This window comes from Vulpes vulpes, chromosome 12 (assembly GCF_048418805.1).
Source record: "Vulpes vulpes isolate BD-2025 chromosome 12, VulVul3, whole genome shotgun sequence".
NCBI lineage: Eukaryota > Metazoa > Chordata > Mammalia > Carnivora > Canidae > Vulpes > Vulpes vulpes.
In genome coordinates, this window is record NC_132791.1 from 115,007,676 (window position 1) to 115,024,051 (window position 16,376).

Sequence of the window (16,376 nt, forward strand, 5' to 3'; positions counted from 1 at the left end):
TGTAGTCGTGGGTGCTGGGGTGCAGGGCCCAGAGCCCCTCTCCAGGCTGGAGGCCCTGGTTGGGAGGCTCACAGCTCTGGGCCTGCAGAACCACCTCAGCTGGAGGGAGCTGTGTGGCCGAAGGTTAGGACTCCTCCCGAAGTGGGGTGGGGGGCAGGGGGGGATAGTTCCCATCTAAAGACAGGTTGACGTGGAGTATGAGGCTGACCCCCTTGCCACAGTGGGACATCTCTGCAGGCCACTCAGCTCCAGAAGGCCCCGCTGGTAGGCCGGCCCAGTCCCACTTCCTTCTGTCCCCACATGGGGTGGGGGGTGGTCATCCCAGCAGCACCCCAGTATTTCTGAGATGCATATCCTGGGAACTTCAGGCAGAAGAAGGGAGCTAACATCAGCGGGATGCTCTTTCTTTCTTTCTTTCTTTCTTTCTTTCTTTCTTTCTTTCTTCTTTCTTTCTACATTGCTTCATTTAATAAATCTATGAAATAAACATTTTTGGTTTTTAATCATCGAGGAAAGGTTAAAGAAGTCCAGACCAAGTCGTATCTGGCAAAGCTGGGACTCTCACCCAGGTCCACGGTGACTTTGAGGATGCCCTCTTCCCACTGTATGGGAAGTGGGGGAGACCCTTGACCCTGACCTGTGGGGCTTAAGACCATGTTCAGGCAGGGATGTGAGCACCCATGGGAGGGGCGCTCATGAGTCAGGTGCAGGTGGGGGACGCAAGGGGGCGGGGAACAGTGGCCACATGTGTTGGTCTCTGGCGGCCAAGGGGGCAGCAGGCAGCTCGGGTGGAAGGAGACCTCAGGCTGGCCACGGATCCTGGAGCCAGAGCCGCAAACACCTCCAGCCTGGGCCAGCAGCAGCCACAGTGGCAAACCCCGAATCTCCTCCCTAGGGCCCTGTGTGGTGGGGACTGCTGGCTCTGCATCTCCCCAGGGCACACAAAGGTCACCCATGCTCCAGCTGGTTGGCAAGAGCCGGACGACCCTGTCCCAGTGAGGGGAAGGGGAGCCTGAGCATCTCTGGCCCTCACAGAGCTGAGGACTTGCCCCCTGCCTGGACCCTGGGGCCAGATCTGGTTGTAGTCAGGGAGGGAAGGGGGAGTTCAAGGTCACTTTGCCACCTGCAGTGATGACCCCCCCTCCTGTCTTACAGATTTTCCCTTAGGCCCCAGCGCCCTGAACATTCTGGAGATAACAGCGGGAAGAGGCCCCTTCCTGAACTTTTGTCTCTTGAGGCCTGGGTCCAGTTGGAGAGCCGTCCCCCTGAGGGGTGATGGCCTGAAATGGCACAAGAGGAAGAGCAGCAGACACGACCCTGGTTCTGGTGGGTTTTCTTAGCATGAATTGCCATCCTCTGTCAAGCTGTGCATCAATTTGGAAAGAGGCTCATTTGAGCCGCCTTATCCCCCTGAAGATTCTGAATACATATTTATCAGTTCACATTGGTAGAAACAAACATAACTTTGTGTTTTTTCCTATTCATCAGGTCCTTCAACTGTGAACCTGAGCTGTAGGCAACGCAACCTTCCCCATCAAGGTTAAGGAGCAGGTGTCTGAAAGTAGCACCTGCTGTATACACCCTCGGGAGTTAGAAATCTCTGTTCCCTCTCGTACCCAGCAAAGCACCCCTCACCTCCGGAACTGAGACTGAGTACCTTGAAATGAAATGGCAGGCCCGGGTCAGGGGCTGGGGAGCGGGGTTTGCCTGCGATAGGCCTTCCCCCAGAAGAGAACAGCAGCAAGTCTCTTTCCAGGGCTGGGCCCTGCTTTCCTCACCAGGTGGGGAATGTTCTTTCAGCCACAAAGGAGGTACATCTGTGACTGCTGTCTTTTTCTTTTCTTAAAAAAAAAAAAAAAAGTCTTTGTGAGAAAAATCCTGTGGTTCTACTTGTTTTCTCTAAGTGGTTTGTTAGTTGAGGTGTTTGCATGCTGAGCAACACACACTAATATTTTTCCTCCTTAGCAAAACATTAATTATCCCACCCGGTAACCTTTCTCTTGGGCGTTTTTTTTCCTTTACCACCCCCTAAGCTGTGGGGCACTGAGCAATTTCTATATTTCCTATCATCTCTGCAAGCTGACTGGTGTGTTGAAGGAGAGAGTTGTCCTCCTTGGCTGGGCGCAGGTCTGCCTCCTGGGTGCAGGCCGCTCTCCCAGCGCTGCTCACGCCGGGTGGAGCCATCTGTTTACCACCTCTCTCGTCCCCCCCACACCCCCTACAAGGCTGTGAACACACTTCTGGATTCCCAACCCCTGGAATGGTGCGCGGCACATAGCAGCAGCTCTACAAAGGGTTGCTGCCGAAGCAGGTGCATGAATGACATGGAAGGCCCTGCAGAAAAAAGGATGAGGAGCCAGGGGGGTACATGAGCCTCCCCTGTGGCACCCCCAGCCCCTCCCCACCCTTCTGTATAAGGAGTGGTTGTAGGCTCAATTTGGGTCCTTTGCTCTTCCTGGCACTTGGTGAGTCCCATGCTGTGTGCCCATCTACAGCCATTCTCAGCTGCCAGCCAGGCGGAGGGTTCACAGGGAGCCCGGTCCCCCCTCTTCCCCAGCCTCCTTTCAGCTGAGGGTTCAAATGGGACAGAGGAGATATTCAGACCCCGGAGTCTGGGGATGGAGCCACTGGGGAGCAAGTACGGAGCTTAGCGATCACTCAGCATCAGCCACTTCCCATCTCCCAGGTTAAAGATGAGACCGCTAAGGCCCGGAGAGCAGAGATGTCTGGTTCCTGGCTATCTAGCTCCTAGCTGGAGCGATGGGGCTGGAACTCAGGCCCAGCAGTCAGGGAAACAAGAGTGGGGAGGGGGGGTTCTATTTCCTGCCGCTGCCACTTCCCTGCCTCCAGGAAAGGAGGAGGGAATGGCACCTTCCCCAGGTGTGCTGCACAAACTCCTGTCTCCTGCCTTATCTGATCCCCGTGGCTTCCCTCTGAAGCAGGCAGTCTGGTGATGGTTGGCTCCTTTTCACAGATGCGGACACTGGGGTGCAGAAAGTGAGAGTGACCTGCCCAATGAAGCAGAGCTGGCCAGCGGCAGAGGCGGGGCTGGTGTTCGGTTCTCAGAGTCCACAGCTTGTGCCCCCCCACCACTCCGTCTCTCCAATGGGGTCCCTTCTGCTGCTCTAACCCTCCATCCTGGAGCCCCAGGGCACCCGACTCCACCTGGCTGCAGCAGATACCAGATGCTCTGCTCTGGTAGGTGTCCTGAGAGGTAAGACCAGAAGGCAGGATCCCGCCTCTGGCCCACGGCCAGGCCTCTGCCTCCCCCTGCAGCCTCTCTGTGGGTCCCGGAGCTCCCTGCTCTAGGACTGGGAGTCTTCAGAGGGCTCCAGCTGGGGTGTGAGGGGTGGTATCAGGGAGCTCGGCACACACCACCCAGTAGGCTAATGTGCTGGATGCCGGGGAGTGCCCACCCGCACCTCCAGGCCTCTCTCGGTGGTGTTGGCTGACATAAAACCTCCCTCCAGGGATCCCCGGGGGGGCTCAGTGGTTTAGTGCCGCCTTCAGCCCAGGGCGTGATCCTGGAGTCCCGGGGATCGAGTCCCACATAGGGCTCCCTGCATGGAGGCTGCTTCTCCCTCTGCCTGTATCTCTGCTCCCCTCTCTCTCTCTCTGTGTCTCTCATGAATAAATAAATAAAATCTTTTTTAAAAAACCCTCCCTCCAACAGGACAAATTTTACAAAAGAAAACCGTCCCTACCTTGGGAAAGCGGGAAAGCGGGCAGGTAGCTAGCTCACAAGGGCTTCTCTTTCAGCCCCCACCTACCCTTCAGCCCTGAACTTGAGGGAGCTATTCCCTAGCAGCAGTGAGCCCTGGGCACTGGCTTAGTCTCTACTCAGAACTTCCCAGGACAGGGTGAGTGATTAACACACTTCCTTTTTGGGCACGTGCACCCCTACTCCTCGTGTGCTCTAGATAAAGGCACCCAAGTGGCTGCTCCGTATAAATGTGTTTTCTCCAAGATAAGACTTTTGCCTTATAACCTGCCCCCCTCTAAGATTGGTTCTTGTTGCCTGGTCTCAGGAGCTAAGAGAGAGAAGATTATCTGAGCTTGTCTTATTTATTGATGATCTGGTCTGTCTGGCCCACCCCTACACCATCAGTCATAATGCCATAATAGGTCTGTGTACAAACTAGTGCTAAGGTCATATACTGGAATCCTGTTACTATATAGCTTACCTACCAGTGAGCTGCCTCTAAAACCCAGATGCTGCACAGTCAAAGGAATTTTGCACTTTCAGTAGCTGGCCCAGGGGCCTGTGGGTCTGTTCTCATCAGTGTCCTGCTTGCAAACCCAGTGGTTCTCCACTAGGGTTGTGCTCAGGCCCCTCATTCCTCACCTTGGCCCTCAAAGCTTGGCCCCATCTTCCTAGACCTGCCAGGTTGATTCTCTTCCTCCCTTTCTACCTTCTTTCCACTATTTATTTATTTATTTATTTATTTATTTATTTATTTATTATTTATATTTTATTTATATTTTATTTATTTACTCATGAGAGACACAGAGAGAGAGGCAGAGACACAGGCAGAGGGAGAAGCAGGCTCACTGTGGGGAGCCCAACATGGGACTCCATCCTGGGACTCTGGGATCACAATCTGAGCCTAAGGCAGACACTGCACCACTGAGCCACCCAGGTGTCCCATTCCTTCCACTATTTAAAGAGCTCCAGGGCAGCCTGGGTGGCTCAGTGGTTTAGCGCCACCTTCAGCCTAGGGCATGATCCTGGAGACCAGGGATCGAGTCCTGCATCGGGCTCCCTGCATGGAGCCTGCTTCTCCCTCTGCCTGGGTCTCTGCCTCCCTCTGTGTGTGTGTCTCTCACGAATAAATAAGTAAAATCTTAAAAAAAAAAAAAAAAAGGCAAAGGAAATTTTAAAAAAATAAATAAAGAGCTCCAGCTGGCTCCAGACCCTGTTCTAAATGCAGTGGACTTCCTTTCACTTATCTTACATGACGGGGTAGAGCCAGATAAAAGCAGATATTCAAAGAAGCCAGGTAAATTCAGGTAAGTGCTGTGAGTTCAGCGAAAAGGGTGATGCGGGGTGGTGGGAATGATGCTGAATTCTTCACCCCACCCCCAGGACCTGCACAGGTAAGTACCTCCCAGAAGGCCCGCCCACATTCACCTCCAGACTTTATCTGCAATCTGGCAGCGCACACAGTGGCTTTCAGACAGTCCGAGTCCCCTCGGGCAGCTGAGCTCTAAGCTCCCCTAGGGTAGAGAAATCATCTCCAGCTCTATGCCTTTCGCTTGCCCAGCACATGCCAGGGGCAGAGTAACTGCTGGGAAAATGCACAAGGATCTCTCCTACCTCAGAGCCCAGAGCACACAGGGCCCAGCCCCAGGTCATAGGCTGAGAAGAGAGCCACTTTGGTCTCCTGGAAAGGGGGGTGGGGGGCATCGTTAAATGAGAAATTTCATCCCAGGGTCAGTGTTGGGGTGGAGGATTTAAACCAATCCAAGTAATTCTCCAACAGGAACAAGTCAAATTCTTTTAAACTTTTAAATAGTTTGCTTTGACAAGGAGCCTAAGAGTATCATGCCTATTCCTTGGCTTGGAAAGGTCTGGAACTATGCATGGGAGTGGGGGAAATTTTTCCTGTCTCTGTATTTTGACGAAGAGTAGGGGCTGGGTGTGTGGGATCGCTGCATGGGGGAGGTGGGGGTGCACTTTGCTGGATCGTATTGTTGAGTCTGTGCGCAGCGGGAGTCTTTGTGTGGTATCTGTGACTGTGTCTGAAATATTGGCATAGGATGCGTGTGTGGTTGGGTGCGTGGGTGACAGCGCATGGCTGGTGCGGGTGCGTATGTGCCACGTGTGCTGTGGAGGGTATGGAGGTGTGCTCCTGTGATCTTCCAGAAGGCAGTGGGACACTTGCCCAGGGCCCCGAGAGGTCCTCTGCACCCTTACAGAGAGAGGGCCCTGGAGAGGTGGGGCACCAGTGGTCTGGGCTCTTGGGGTCCCTGGCAGCTGGGACTTTACTCTCCTGGGTGGTAGTTGGGGCTTTATTAAGGATTAGCAGCCACCAGAGCCTCCCCTCTCTGTGGGCCTTTTGGACGACACCCTTGCCGCTTCAGCTTTCCTTTGATTTATGATCCCTTCGTTTTGAAGCCCTCTCTTCAGCACCGTCCCCACTCCCTATCCTACTGCCCAGAGCAGACACCAAAATATTTCTGTTTCCTCTGGAAAAATCCTGGGAGGTCTGTTTATGGCTTCAGCAGAGCAGCACACATCTGTGCACAGTTTAGCTGGGGCAGCTGGAAACTCAGGAACTGGAGTTTTCTGGAATTCATAGCACACTGGGGCTTCCCTATCTCTGCACGACTGTCACGCAGCAGTGAGTTCTTGTTCAGGTAGAGCCCTTTGCTGGTCCCGGTCTGCAGGCACCCACACTTGGGGACCCGATTTCCCGGTGACATACGAGGTCCAGGACGCACGAGCACACAGGTGTGCCAGCACATTCCAGGAGTAATCTGGAGCATAGCTCCTTGGGGTATGGGGACCCACTTACACACACAGGGCTGGCACCCTGGGACCTGTCACACATGTGCAACGCCTTTATCTGCCAACGACGCTGATTCAGCGTCCCCACACGTGGACAGGCAATGCACACAGAAGGTGTGATTCACCTTCAGCCTCCTACGGAAACCCACCCTGGGCCGGCCTCAGCTTCAGGCAACACCTGCCCCATCAGGTAACAGGGTAGGCCCGCCCTCCCCTGGAAGAGCCAGGTACTTTCGGGAGCCTGGGAATGCCCCTGTCCTTCCCCGTCCTCTGCTCCTTCCTTGATAGAGGCTGCCCCTCACCTCCTCTCTGGCTCTGGGCACCTAGGATCTCCTCCTCAGTGGGTCAGCCTGAGATGTCCTCAGGCCCTGGGTGCCCAGGGCCTCGGTTGTCTCCTCACAAAGGACGCGGCAGGGTGGTGCTGGGGGGCTGCCAAGGCCCTTCTGCTCTGATGCTTTGCACCTTCTCAGCCTTGAGAGAACTTCCCCAGTCTAGGGCCAACTGGGCCAGGAACAGGCTACCTACCCTCCCAGGTCCCAGTGCTCAGGCCTCTGGAGAGGCAGGACTGCCGGGCTCTTGGGAGTACCCGAGATAGGGCCCGTGAGGAGCAGACCGGGGCCAGGGAAGGGGTCAGTGTTCCAGGAGCTGGCTGGGCAGGCAGAGGAAGGCCACTGTGTGCCGGGAGGCTAGGAGCCACCGCTGGACAGGCCAGAGGGGGCTGAAACTGGAGGAAGCTGCCCAGCTGTGCAAGGGTTAACCTGGGCTGGTGGTGGAAGGGACCAGCCAGCCCTGCTGCTGGGACTTCAGATTGTTCTGGAGGCCTGGAGGAGAGCTAGGAGGATGTAGGACGGTGGCCGGCCTGAGTGAGCCCTCTGAGTTAGAGTGGCCAGCGTTCCTGGTGAGACCCTGGGGCGCTGCCTTTTCTGCTGACTCCTCCAGCTCCTGGGACTCCAGCTCCTCTTCTCTGCTTTTGCTTCTCAGTGCAGCCTACACCAGACACCCTGGTGGGCTGAGCTGGGACCCAAGTGCTAGCGCCCCCAACCACCATGGGCCCCCTTCGCACGGCAGGCAGGACAGGGGATCCGGGGCTCCCCTATCCTGACATGCCTCTTTTGTGTCTGCACCCTATATGTCTCCAGAAGCCTTGTGGGTTCTGGGGCCACTCCTCTCACCAGCCTTCCCCATCCCCCGCATCCCCCCCTCCCCCACCAGGACCGCATCTGTCCTCATCCCTGACCCCTCCTTCTGCTCCTTTCATTCCTTCAGGCCTGCTCTTGGATCTGCAGTTGCTGCCTCTTCTCCCTTAGCCAAACCAGGCCTCCAGATTCCAGCAAAGCTTCCCCAGTCAGGATAGGAATTTGCTCTTTAGGGCAGATGGGGTGGGGGAGGGGAGCAGGCAGAGGAAGGGGGAGAGGGTGAGTGGGAAAGAGAAAGTGGAAAGAAGCAAAAAAACCGGACTTTTACTTGGGCCTAGGAGGGAAGGAGGGATGGGCTTGGTGCAGTGGCAGGATGCCCAGTCTGGGGGTGGCCAGCGGAGCAGGTATGGAGAGAGCAAAGACAGAACTGTGTTCCCCCAGGACCCCTTGCTTTGCTGGGCCCCATTTTAAGGCCCCACCTTGCTGGGGGGTGGGCAGGGAACAAGACCCATGAACTTGGCCTCCCCAGTACAGTGTCCCAAACTCCTGATCTTCTCAAGCCGGACCATGGTGCTCCAGGGCTTCTGGTGTGGGGTGTCCCGGGCCTGGAGTGCTCTTCAACACCCCTGTCAGTATGCAGGGCAGTGTTGGTGTCCTCCAGGTCCGAAGAAATGTCCAACCTCGTGGGCCTTCCCAATCCCCCTTGGGGCCCTCCCTCTGCCTGCAAGTGCAGGCTGTACACAGACCCCACTCCTCTCTCCCTGCTCCCACAGCTTCCTGTCCATATTCACAGAAAATCACAGGGTTTTCTAACCTAACCTTGGTTGGAAACCCCCTCAGAACGCCACTGGAAGCCTCCAGGTAGTCTCCATTCTTCATTTCAGATTTTTTTTTTCCTCTCTCTTTTTTTTTTTTTTTTTCATTTCAGATTTGTGAGCTCCGGGGCAAGTAAGGCTTCTGCACCTTAGTTTTTTTTTTTTTTTTAAATTTTATTCATTTGTTTATTTAAGCGAGAGAGAGAGAGAGGAAAAAAAAAGAGAGCACACATGTGCACACTCAAGCAGGAGGAGCTATAAAGGCAGAAGGAAAATCTCCAGCAGACTCCCTGCTGAGCCCAGAGCCCAAGGAGGGGCTCCATCCCAGGCTCCTGACATAATGGCCTGAGACAAAACCAAGAGTCAGAAGCTTAACCAACTGAGCCACCCAGGCACCCCCCTGCCCCTCAGTTTCTCAAGTGCAAACTGTAGTTTGCATTTAATTGCTCTTCCCCACCAGTAGGACCCTCTTGAGGTCACCATCTGCTGAGCACCCAGACTAGTGCGCAACAGCAGGAGGCCTTGCTAAACACTAGTTCCCTTCTCCTTCTCCCAGCCTTTTGCTCTCCCAACACCATTGAAGCCAGAGCACAGCAAGCTGTCCCTATTGCCCTGGGACAAACTAACGATGGCCTTGAGTCAAGGGCAAAGTACAGGAGTTTGTGATTAACTCAGGAACGAGACTGACTTCCAGCGGCCCAGCTGCTGAGGGGTGGGGTGGGGAGGGGAAGAGGTTGCTGAGGGAGAATGCAGGAAGGACAGTGGGAAATTCAGAAATCCACAGGGGACAGGAGGGCAGGGAAGGCTGTGGCCAAGGCCTCTCCTGCCACAGCCAGGGGCAGAGCCAGCCCCCACCTAGCCAGTTGGGGGCCTGTCTCGGAGCCCCTGTGACCAGGCCCTGGATGCCCCCTCCTCTGCCCATTTCCTTGAGTTGTCTTTATTTCCTGAGCAAGGTCATCCTGGCTTGGGAGGGGAGGAGCTGCTCACCCTCTGGGCACTGGGTGGGGGTGTGGGGTGGGGAGGAGCCCAGAGCAGAGAAAGCACAGCACTCCCTGCAGAACCCCAGTGCTCACCCCCCCAACCCACCCCCCTTCCCATCGGGGAGCCCCTCCTCTGCCTCTAGGCCAACCTGCCCCAGAGGACAGGCCACCTCTGCACGACTGTCCTTGAGACCTGATATTACACAGGGTGGCAGCCTGGTCCAGCACGATCCTCCTGATTTCTACCTTGAATCCTTCCTGCAAATCCAGCGAAATCCTTCAGGTTTCCAGGAGGTATTCCTGATATCAAGTAAGCAGTTTGTCCTCCCTCCCTCCCTCCCTCCAGTGGCCCCTGCCAGGATAAACCAAACTCCTCCAGGAAGATACTAGCCTGCCTAGCCTGCCATCTCCACCCCTTCCACCAACTCTGGGGGGGCGGGGGGGGGGGGTGTGCCCTCCCAGCCTCCTCCCCACCGGCCACATGGGAAAATCCCCAGTGAGCCCTTCCAGTCATGTGAACGGGGCCACGATTCAAAGGCAGTGGGCAAGAAGGAGGCCGCATGGAGCAGCCAGAAAGAACCAGCCCTTTGTGCTAGACTGGGGTCCGTGGGGGAAGAGTGCATTTTTGGCGTATTTAGAAAGATTTCTTTTTTATAATGAGCAGCAGAGGAGGAGAGGGGAGGGAGGGAGAGGCAGAGAGGCCCGAGGTGGGACTTGGGAGAAGAGAGGAGGGGTGGCAGGGTGGGAGCAGAACCGTGGACAGAGGGAGGGCTGGGCAGCTCCTGGGACAGATGGGACCACTGATGGTGATGGAGGGAGGTCCCCTGGAGAGAGAGGTGCTCCTTTGGGGGAGGCAGGGGGTGGATGAAATGAAGGTGCCAGGAAAGGATTTTACTTCCATTTTACGTGTGGGAAACCAGACTCACAGGGCCGCCAGGCCAGCTGAGCTCTCCAGCACGCTGGGCCTGTGCTGGGTGCTTCGCAAAGCCCTGCCTCGACCAGTCCTCATGACTAGCAAAGGGGACTGATGGGGGCCCCAGGCTGTCACGATCCCCACCTTCCAGGCCGAGAGCCAGAGACCTTGAGAATCAGGTTGTTAGCTGATTCCTGGCAGAGAGGCAGCCCGCTCAGAGCTCAGAAGCCCTGGACGGCTGAGCCACTGAGCTCCCGACGCTGCGGGGGAGGGGGGGGCATGACAGGGTACAACCCAGGGAAGAGAGCCCGAAGACATGATACACATGATACATGAGCACACCTAGAGGCCGCAAGGCACATGTGCCGGCTGTAGAGCCACACCTGGGTCCTCCCTTCCGGGTCAGTTCAGAAGGTCCCTCGCAGCCTTTGGCAGAGCACATTTCCCATTTGGGCAACCCACCCACCCCCTTCCGTAAAATTGTATTTTAGAGAGAAAGAGCATGCACAAGCAGGCAGAGCAAGAGGGGGAAGCAGGCTTCCTGCTGAGCAGGGGACCCCTTGCGGGGCTCGATCCCAGGACCCTGAGATCATGACCTGAGCTGAAGGCAGATGCTCAACCGACTGAGCCACCCAGGTGCCCCTGACTTCTTTTTCTTTTTCTTTTTTTTTTTTTTTTTAAGATTTATTTATTTGAGAGAGAGCACAAGTAGGAGGCACAGGGAGGGAGAGCGAGCCTCAAGCAGACTCCGTGCTGAGCCCAACACGGGGCTCCATCTCAAAACCCCGAGATCATGACCTGAGCCAAACCCAAGTCAGATGCTCAACTGACTGAGCCACCCAGGCGCCCCCATCTGACTCCTTTTGAGAGGAGACAGACATTTTTTGCTTTCTTCAAATGCTCTGTGTCCCCAAGGGCCCCAAAACACCCCAAGGGTGTTTTTTAGAACACCCCCCTCCCTCCGTTCTCTGGAGAGCAGACAGGAACCAGTGTCCTCAGAACACTTGCCCCCATCACCACCACCCCCAAGGGGCCCTGGTTTTCACTTGGCTTGCTGCACTGTCAGTCCCATTTACACATTTGTTTCACCCAGGGATCACCTTTACTGGCCTCTGAAAGCCTGGCACCTGGCCCTGCACAGGCCACAGCTGAGCTGTGGTCCAGGCGTTCCACAAATACTCAGGTCCCTGCATTCACAGGCATTTCTAGAGTGCAGACTTAGTACTTGGAGCACGCAAGGAGCTGGCAAATGAGGTATAGTCCCTGGCCTGGTGGAGCCTGACCTAGCTGGGGAGATGGATGAGCCAGGAGGATGATTGCAGGGGCCTGGGGAGGTGGCAGGAGGAGTGGCAAGTCCCTGAGGGCTTCCTGGAGGAGGTGGGACAAAAGAGAGAATCTCAACTCCATCAAATTCTGGAGGATTCTGGTTTGCTATCCCCCTTTCTTTGCTTTTACCATCCGTTAAAAAAAAAAAGCAAACAAACCAATAGTTCATCCACTTGTCAATTTATTTGCAAAAATCCTTAGTGCCTGCCTACTATGTGTCAGGCATGGTGCTGGTGTCTGGGAATTCTCCAAGGACTATGGCACCCCGAAGCTCCCAAACCAGCGAGGGAGCAGAGGAGCAGGCCGGCAATGACCTCACAGAGACCACTGCAGAGTGGGTGCCAGGGAAGTCCTCCCGCTGAACCCCTCTCCCGTTGCCATTTACAGAGGTCACGGGGCAAGTAAGTGTGGGATCTGCGACCCCTCCTCCCCTCCTCGTTTCTCAGCTTCCCAGGCCCTGATCTGACTCCGACCAGCCTGGTCCCTGCAGGAGGAAGGGGTTCACGGCCTGGGGGTGACTGCTCCAGGGGCTGGCTCTCCGCCCAGCCCAGGATGTGGGAACAGCGCACCTTGCCTCCCAGGCTCCGCGAGGAAGGAGGGGATGCTGCTTCCCCGCTTCCCCGCTTCCCCGCTTCCCCGCTTCCCCACTTCCCCACAGGCAGGTGCAGCCCTGGGAAGGGCTTTGGAGGAGCAGCCGCACAGAGACCCCCTCCTACCCCTCCTGGGCTCCTTCTTCCTCCCGCCAGCATCCCGCCCGCCCCCTCCTCATCTTTCACCCCTCCAGTCTCCCCACTCCCCTACTCCGTTACCTTTCCCCTCCCTCCTGGTGTCTCCCCCCTTTCATCTTCTCTCTTCCTCCTCCTCCTTCAGCTTTGCTCCTTGGAGCTAATTGCTTGAGGGGTGAAGACCAGGTCGACTGGTGAACACTCGGATCCATCGCCATGGTGATGCTAATTCAAGCTGAGTTCAAAGGAAATTGTTCCAGTTAAAACTAACAAGCTGGAGCTGGGGCCCCAGGAAGGACCAGTGCCAGGAGGAGGGAGCCCTGAGCCCCAAGCCCCAGAAAAATAGGAAAAACACACCCCTTGCGGGCTTCCTCCCTCACATTCACTCCTTCTGGGTCCTGCAGCCTCCAGACCTGCCCCAGTCCTGGGACACCTGAGGGGTCACTGCAGGCAGCTCCCGCCTCAGGCCCGAGCCCCAGCCACCTGGAAAGCCCTCCCATAAAGTCCTTACACAACCTCCCTCAGCCTGTGGTTCTGGGCTTTGACCACCCTTGCCGGCCTGCCTAGAGAGTTCCTACCCAAGCACACAAGCCCCTCCCCCTGCTTCCCAACAAGCAAGGTGTGGAAAGGACCTGGATTAACTAGTCCTCTGGAGGCACCAGCTCTGGGCTGGGGCTGCTCTAACACTCGGTGTCTCTGAACCCATGACCCACTGGCTGCCGGTGGTATCGTCACCCCTACTTTTTGGGTGTCTGGGGATGAGAAAGTTCACAGGGGGAGAACCACCCAGAGCTCCATCTGAGCTAGGCCAGGCCTGCCCATTTAAGGAATGTCACCAGAGGCCTTGTACTGGGGGTGATGTCAAAAAAGGGGAACCCTCGGTTCTGAAGTGCCACTGAATAGCCCTCTGGGCTTTCACGCAGTCCTCCTCCTGGGCCCCCAAAGCACCATGCCTGCACCTCCTTCCCTGCCAGCCCATGTCTGTTCCTCCCTCTCCTGGTCTAGACGGGAAGCATATCTTGTTTGTCTGTCTGTCATAAAGGATTGGCGCAGGGCAGGGGGGGGGGGGGCTGGCTGTCATCTCCCTGTGGGAATGCTGAATGCTGACTTGGATACCCAGGCTCTCAGGAGGGGGGTGTGAGTTGAGGTCCCCCAGGTGAAGGGGACTCAAGCCTCCTGGCCTGGAGCTCAGTCTCGCAGAGGCCAACTGAAGGCCTGCAGGAGGAGCCTTTCCTGGAGGACTTTGCGGTTCTAGGCCATGGGCAGAGGCCAACACCAGAATCCTGCCCCTGGCAATGCTCACCTCTCTACCCTGATCTTCCGGAAGACCTCACTCCCTTGCTCAAGCCTCGGGTGTTTTTCTTTACCCTGGAGTATCTAGTGATCCTTCCATGTACCAAAGAGATACTTGTTGACCAGAAGAAAAAATTTTTAAAAGATTTTGTTGAATTTATTCATGAGAGACAGAGAGAGGCAGAGACACAGGCAGAGGGAGAAGCAGCTCCCTGCAAGGAGCCTGATGCAGAACTGGATCTCAGACCCCAGGATCATGTCCTGAGCCAAAGGCAGATGCTCAACCACTGAGCCAGCCAGGTGTCCCCAGGAGAAGAAATTTCTTGAAGGCAAAGCCTGCGTAGTTGCTGGTAACACAGAGCATGGGGCCAGGAAGCTCATAGGAAAGTCCCATATTTAAAAGAATGAGTAACTTGGGGTCTGGCTGCCTCTGGGGCCAGGACACAGGGGTCAGAAGGCTTCAGATCTGCTCTCTCCTCAGATGTGCTGGGAAACCTTGGGAAGCCTCTTCACCCCTTTGTTCCTCAGTTTAAGTGTAACAAAAGGATGCCCATCCCTGAGCCACCTCACCCTCCCGACCACGGGAGGAGAGAGAGTCATAACGCTATAATGTGCAGCAGCTTCCTCACCAGCAGCAGCTTCCTCACCAGCATCGGGACCAGCACACCTCCTGGGTGGGGGCTCCCGTTGTGGTGAAATGGGCTTCGTGCCTGGCCTGTGTCCTCCGTCCTACATACACTCTCTGGGGGAAGACCTCCCCACTCCACCCCCTAACTGTCCTGAAAGGAGAGTTCAGTGTCTCTGGATTACTGAGGCAAAACGCAAGCAGGAGGGAGGAAGTGACTCAGCACGGGGGCTGGAAGAGGCCCAGAGCCAGGCCTCCCACTCCCCCGACAGCTTGCACTGGCTTTGTACTGCCTTTCATCCCAGCATCTCAAAGCCCCTTTCAAGCTCAAGCAGCCCTGGGAGTTGGGTCATTATCTCAATTAACAGGAGAAAGCAGGGGCCCAAGCCTGGTGGAGGCAACTTTCCCCTGAATGAGGCCTTGACTGGGTGCCCAGCAAACCCAGGACCTCCAAGGCCTAGGCTTCTGCCCCAGGCTCCAGGAGGCAGGGTGTTACAGAGGGAAGCAAAAGCCAGGCTGATTTTCCCCTTGCCTGTCCCTTCACAAAGAGGGAATCAAAGTCTTGCATGAGGACCCAGAGGCCTTTTGCAGGGCTGGATCTCCCAGCAGCCAGTGCAGTGGGCACCCCTGCCCACCTTTGTTGTTCGTGGTGATCATCGGTACAGCTGTGTTTTTGCAAGTGGGGGAGAGAGGGAGAGAGAGGGTCTGAGGTGGGTGCACAGCAGCATTAGGATTCTGGAAACAGGCTCAGCTATTCTGGGGGGAGATCTTCCATCCTGGGGAAATATTACCAAAGCCACCAGCCTTGGGGACCCTAAGCTGTTTTACCAGCAGGCCCCATGGAGTTTCTCCTGTCACTGTTAGAACATTCATTGAAGCAAATCAACCAATGCTTAGTGAGGCTCTTGTGAATCCAGCCCGAGACAAACAGATCAGAGTCTAGAGTCAGCTGTGCAATCCTGAGTAATTGGTTTAACCTCTCTGAACTTCAGTTGCCTCGCAGGCTCCTTGGCTCAGCATCTAGAACCCAGGAGATCCCAGCTCCATGAATATTGCAAGAAGAATTGCAGAGGATAGGGGTTGGCAAGAACCTTCCTCATTTCCCCGCAGGCATGAAGCCCAGAGAGGTGATGTGGGAAGCTCCGGGTCACACAGCCAGGAGTAGAGCCAAGCTGCCAAGGAGAAGCCTTCAAAGGGTGCCCATTCTCACCCTTCTAGGCTTGGGGGAGGCAGCCTGCCTGCTTGCTGACTCAGGCTCAGCAGTTGATCTCAGCCGGCTGGAATAGGAGAGTGAGTGTGAGGGTGGAGTGTCGTGGGGAAGCCGGGGGCAGAGGAGTCTAGGATGTTGCACAAGGAAGGGGTGGGGAGGGAGGGTCCATTTTAATGAGGCTGCAGAAGAGGAGAGGGGCTGGCTGCCTGGACAGAAGCTGCCCGCCCCCGGATGCTGGGCCTCACTGCCAGGATCAAAGCCGCCCTGGGCCTCGCTCGCTGGGACAGTGCAAGGAGGCTAGGCCCGCTACAGCCCGAGCTTCTCACGGGGCCTCCCTGATGGAGCTGCCTTGGTTTCTGTCCTGCCCAGCCCTCTGCCTGCACTTGCTTGTGAAGAGGCCTGTTCCAGCCCAATTGGCCTCTCCACGCCTCCAGCTTGGGTTGCTGACTCAGTCCACTGGGTGGATGTCCAGGGACGCCTGAGGCTGCAGACTGACCCCCTCATCAATGCTGTGCCTCCTTCTCTGGCCCCCGGGGTCCTCCCCACCTCAGGACTCCCACCCACCTTCACCTTGAGCATGGCTCTGGCCTCAGCCAACCTTGTCTGGCTCAGTAACCTCAGTGTATGTCTCTCAGCTTTGCCCTTGGCCTTCGCCTAGGTCGGCCTGGCCCTTCCCCTACCCTGGATCTTTTCAAATCTTCATTCCAGGTTGACCCTTCCAGGTCCCACCATTGGGTCCCTGTGTGTGAGCTTTCTTCCTCTGGGCTGCTGTGTCTGCAGGGGTGGGTAGGTAGGGTCAGGAGGCTCAGGTCTATGTCGGGCTTGCCTGTCCGGGGAGAGCT

The 16,376-nt window shown here is 56.2% G+C and overlaps 1 long non-coding RNA gene across 2 annotated transcripts; it reads left to right on the forward strand.

Annotated features, from left to right (window-relative positions):
• Positions 1-9,234: 9,234 nt before the first annotated feature.
• Positions 9,235-16,038, forward strand: LOC140594688 (uncharacterized). Of its 2 annotated transcripts, XR_011995798.1 has the most exons (3): positions 9,235-9,752; positions 11,904-12,082; positions 12,552-16,038. It is a non-coding gene; the product is annotated as an uncharacterized lncRNA (long non-coding RNA). The 2 variants fall into 2 exon arrangements; XR_011995797.1 differs by having other exon boundaries at positions 11,904-16,038.
• The last annotated feature ends 338 nt before the right edge of the window (positions 16,039-16,376 follow it).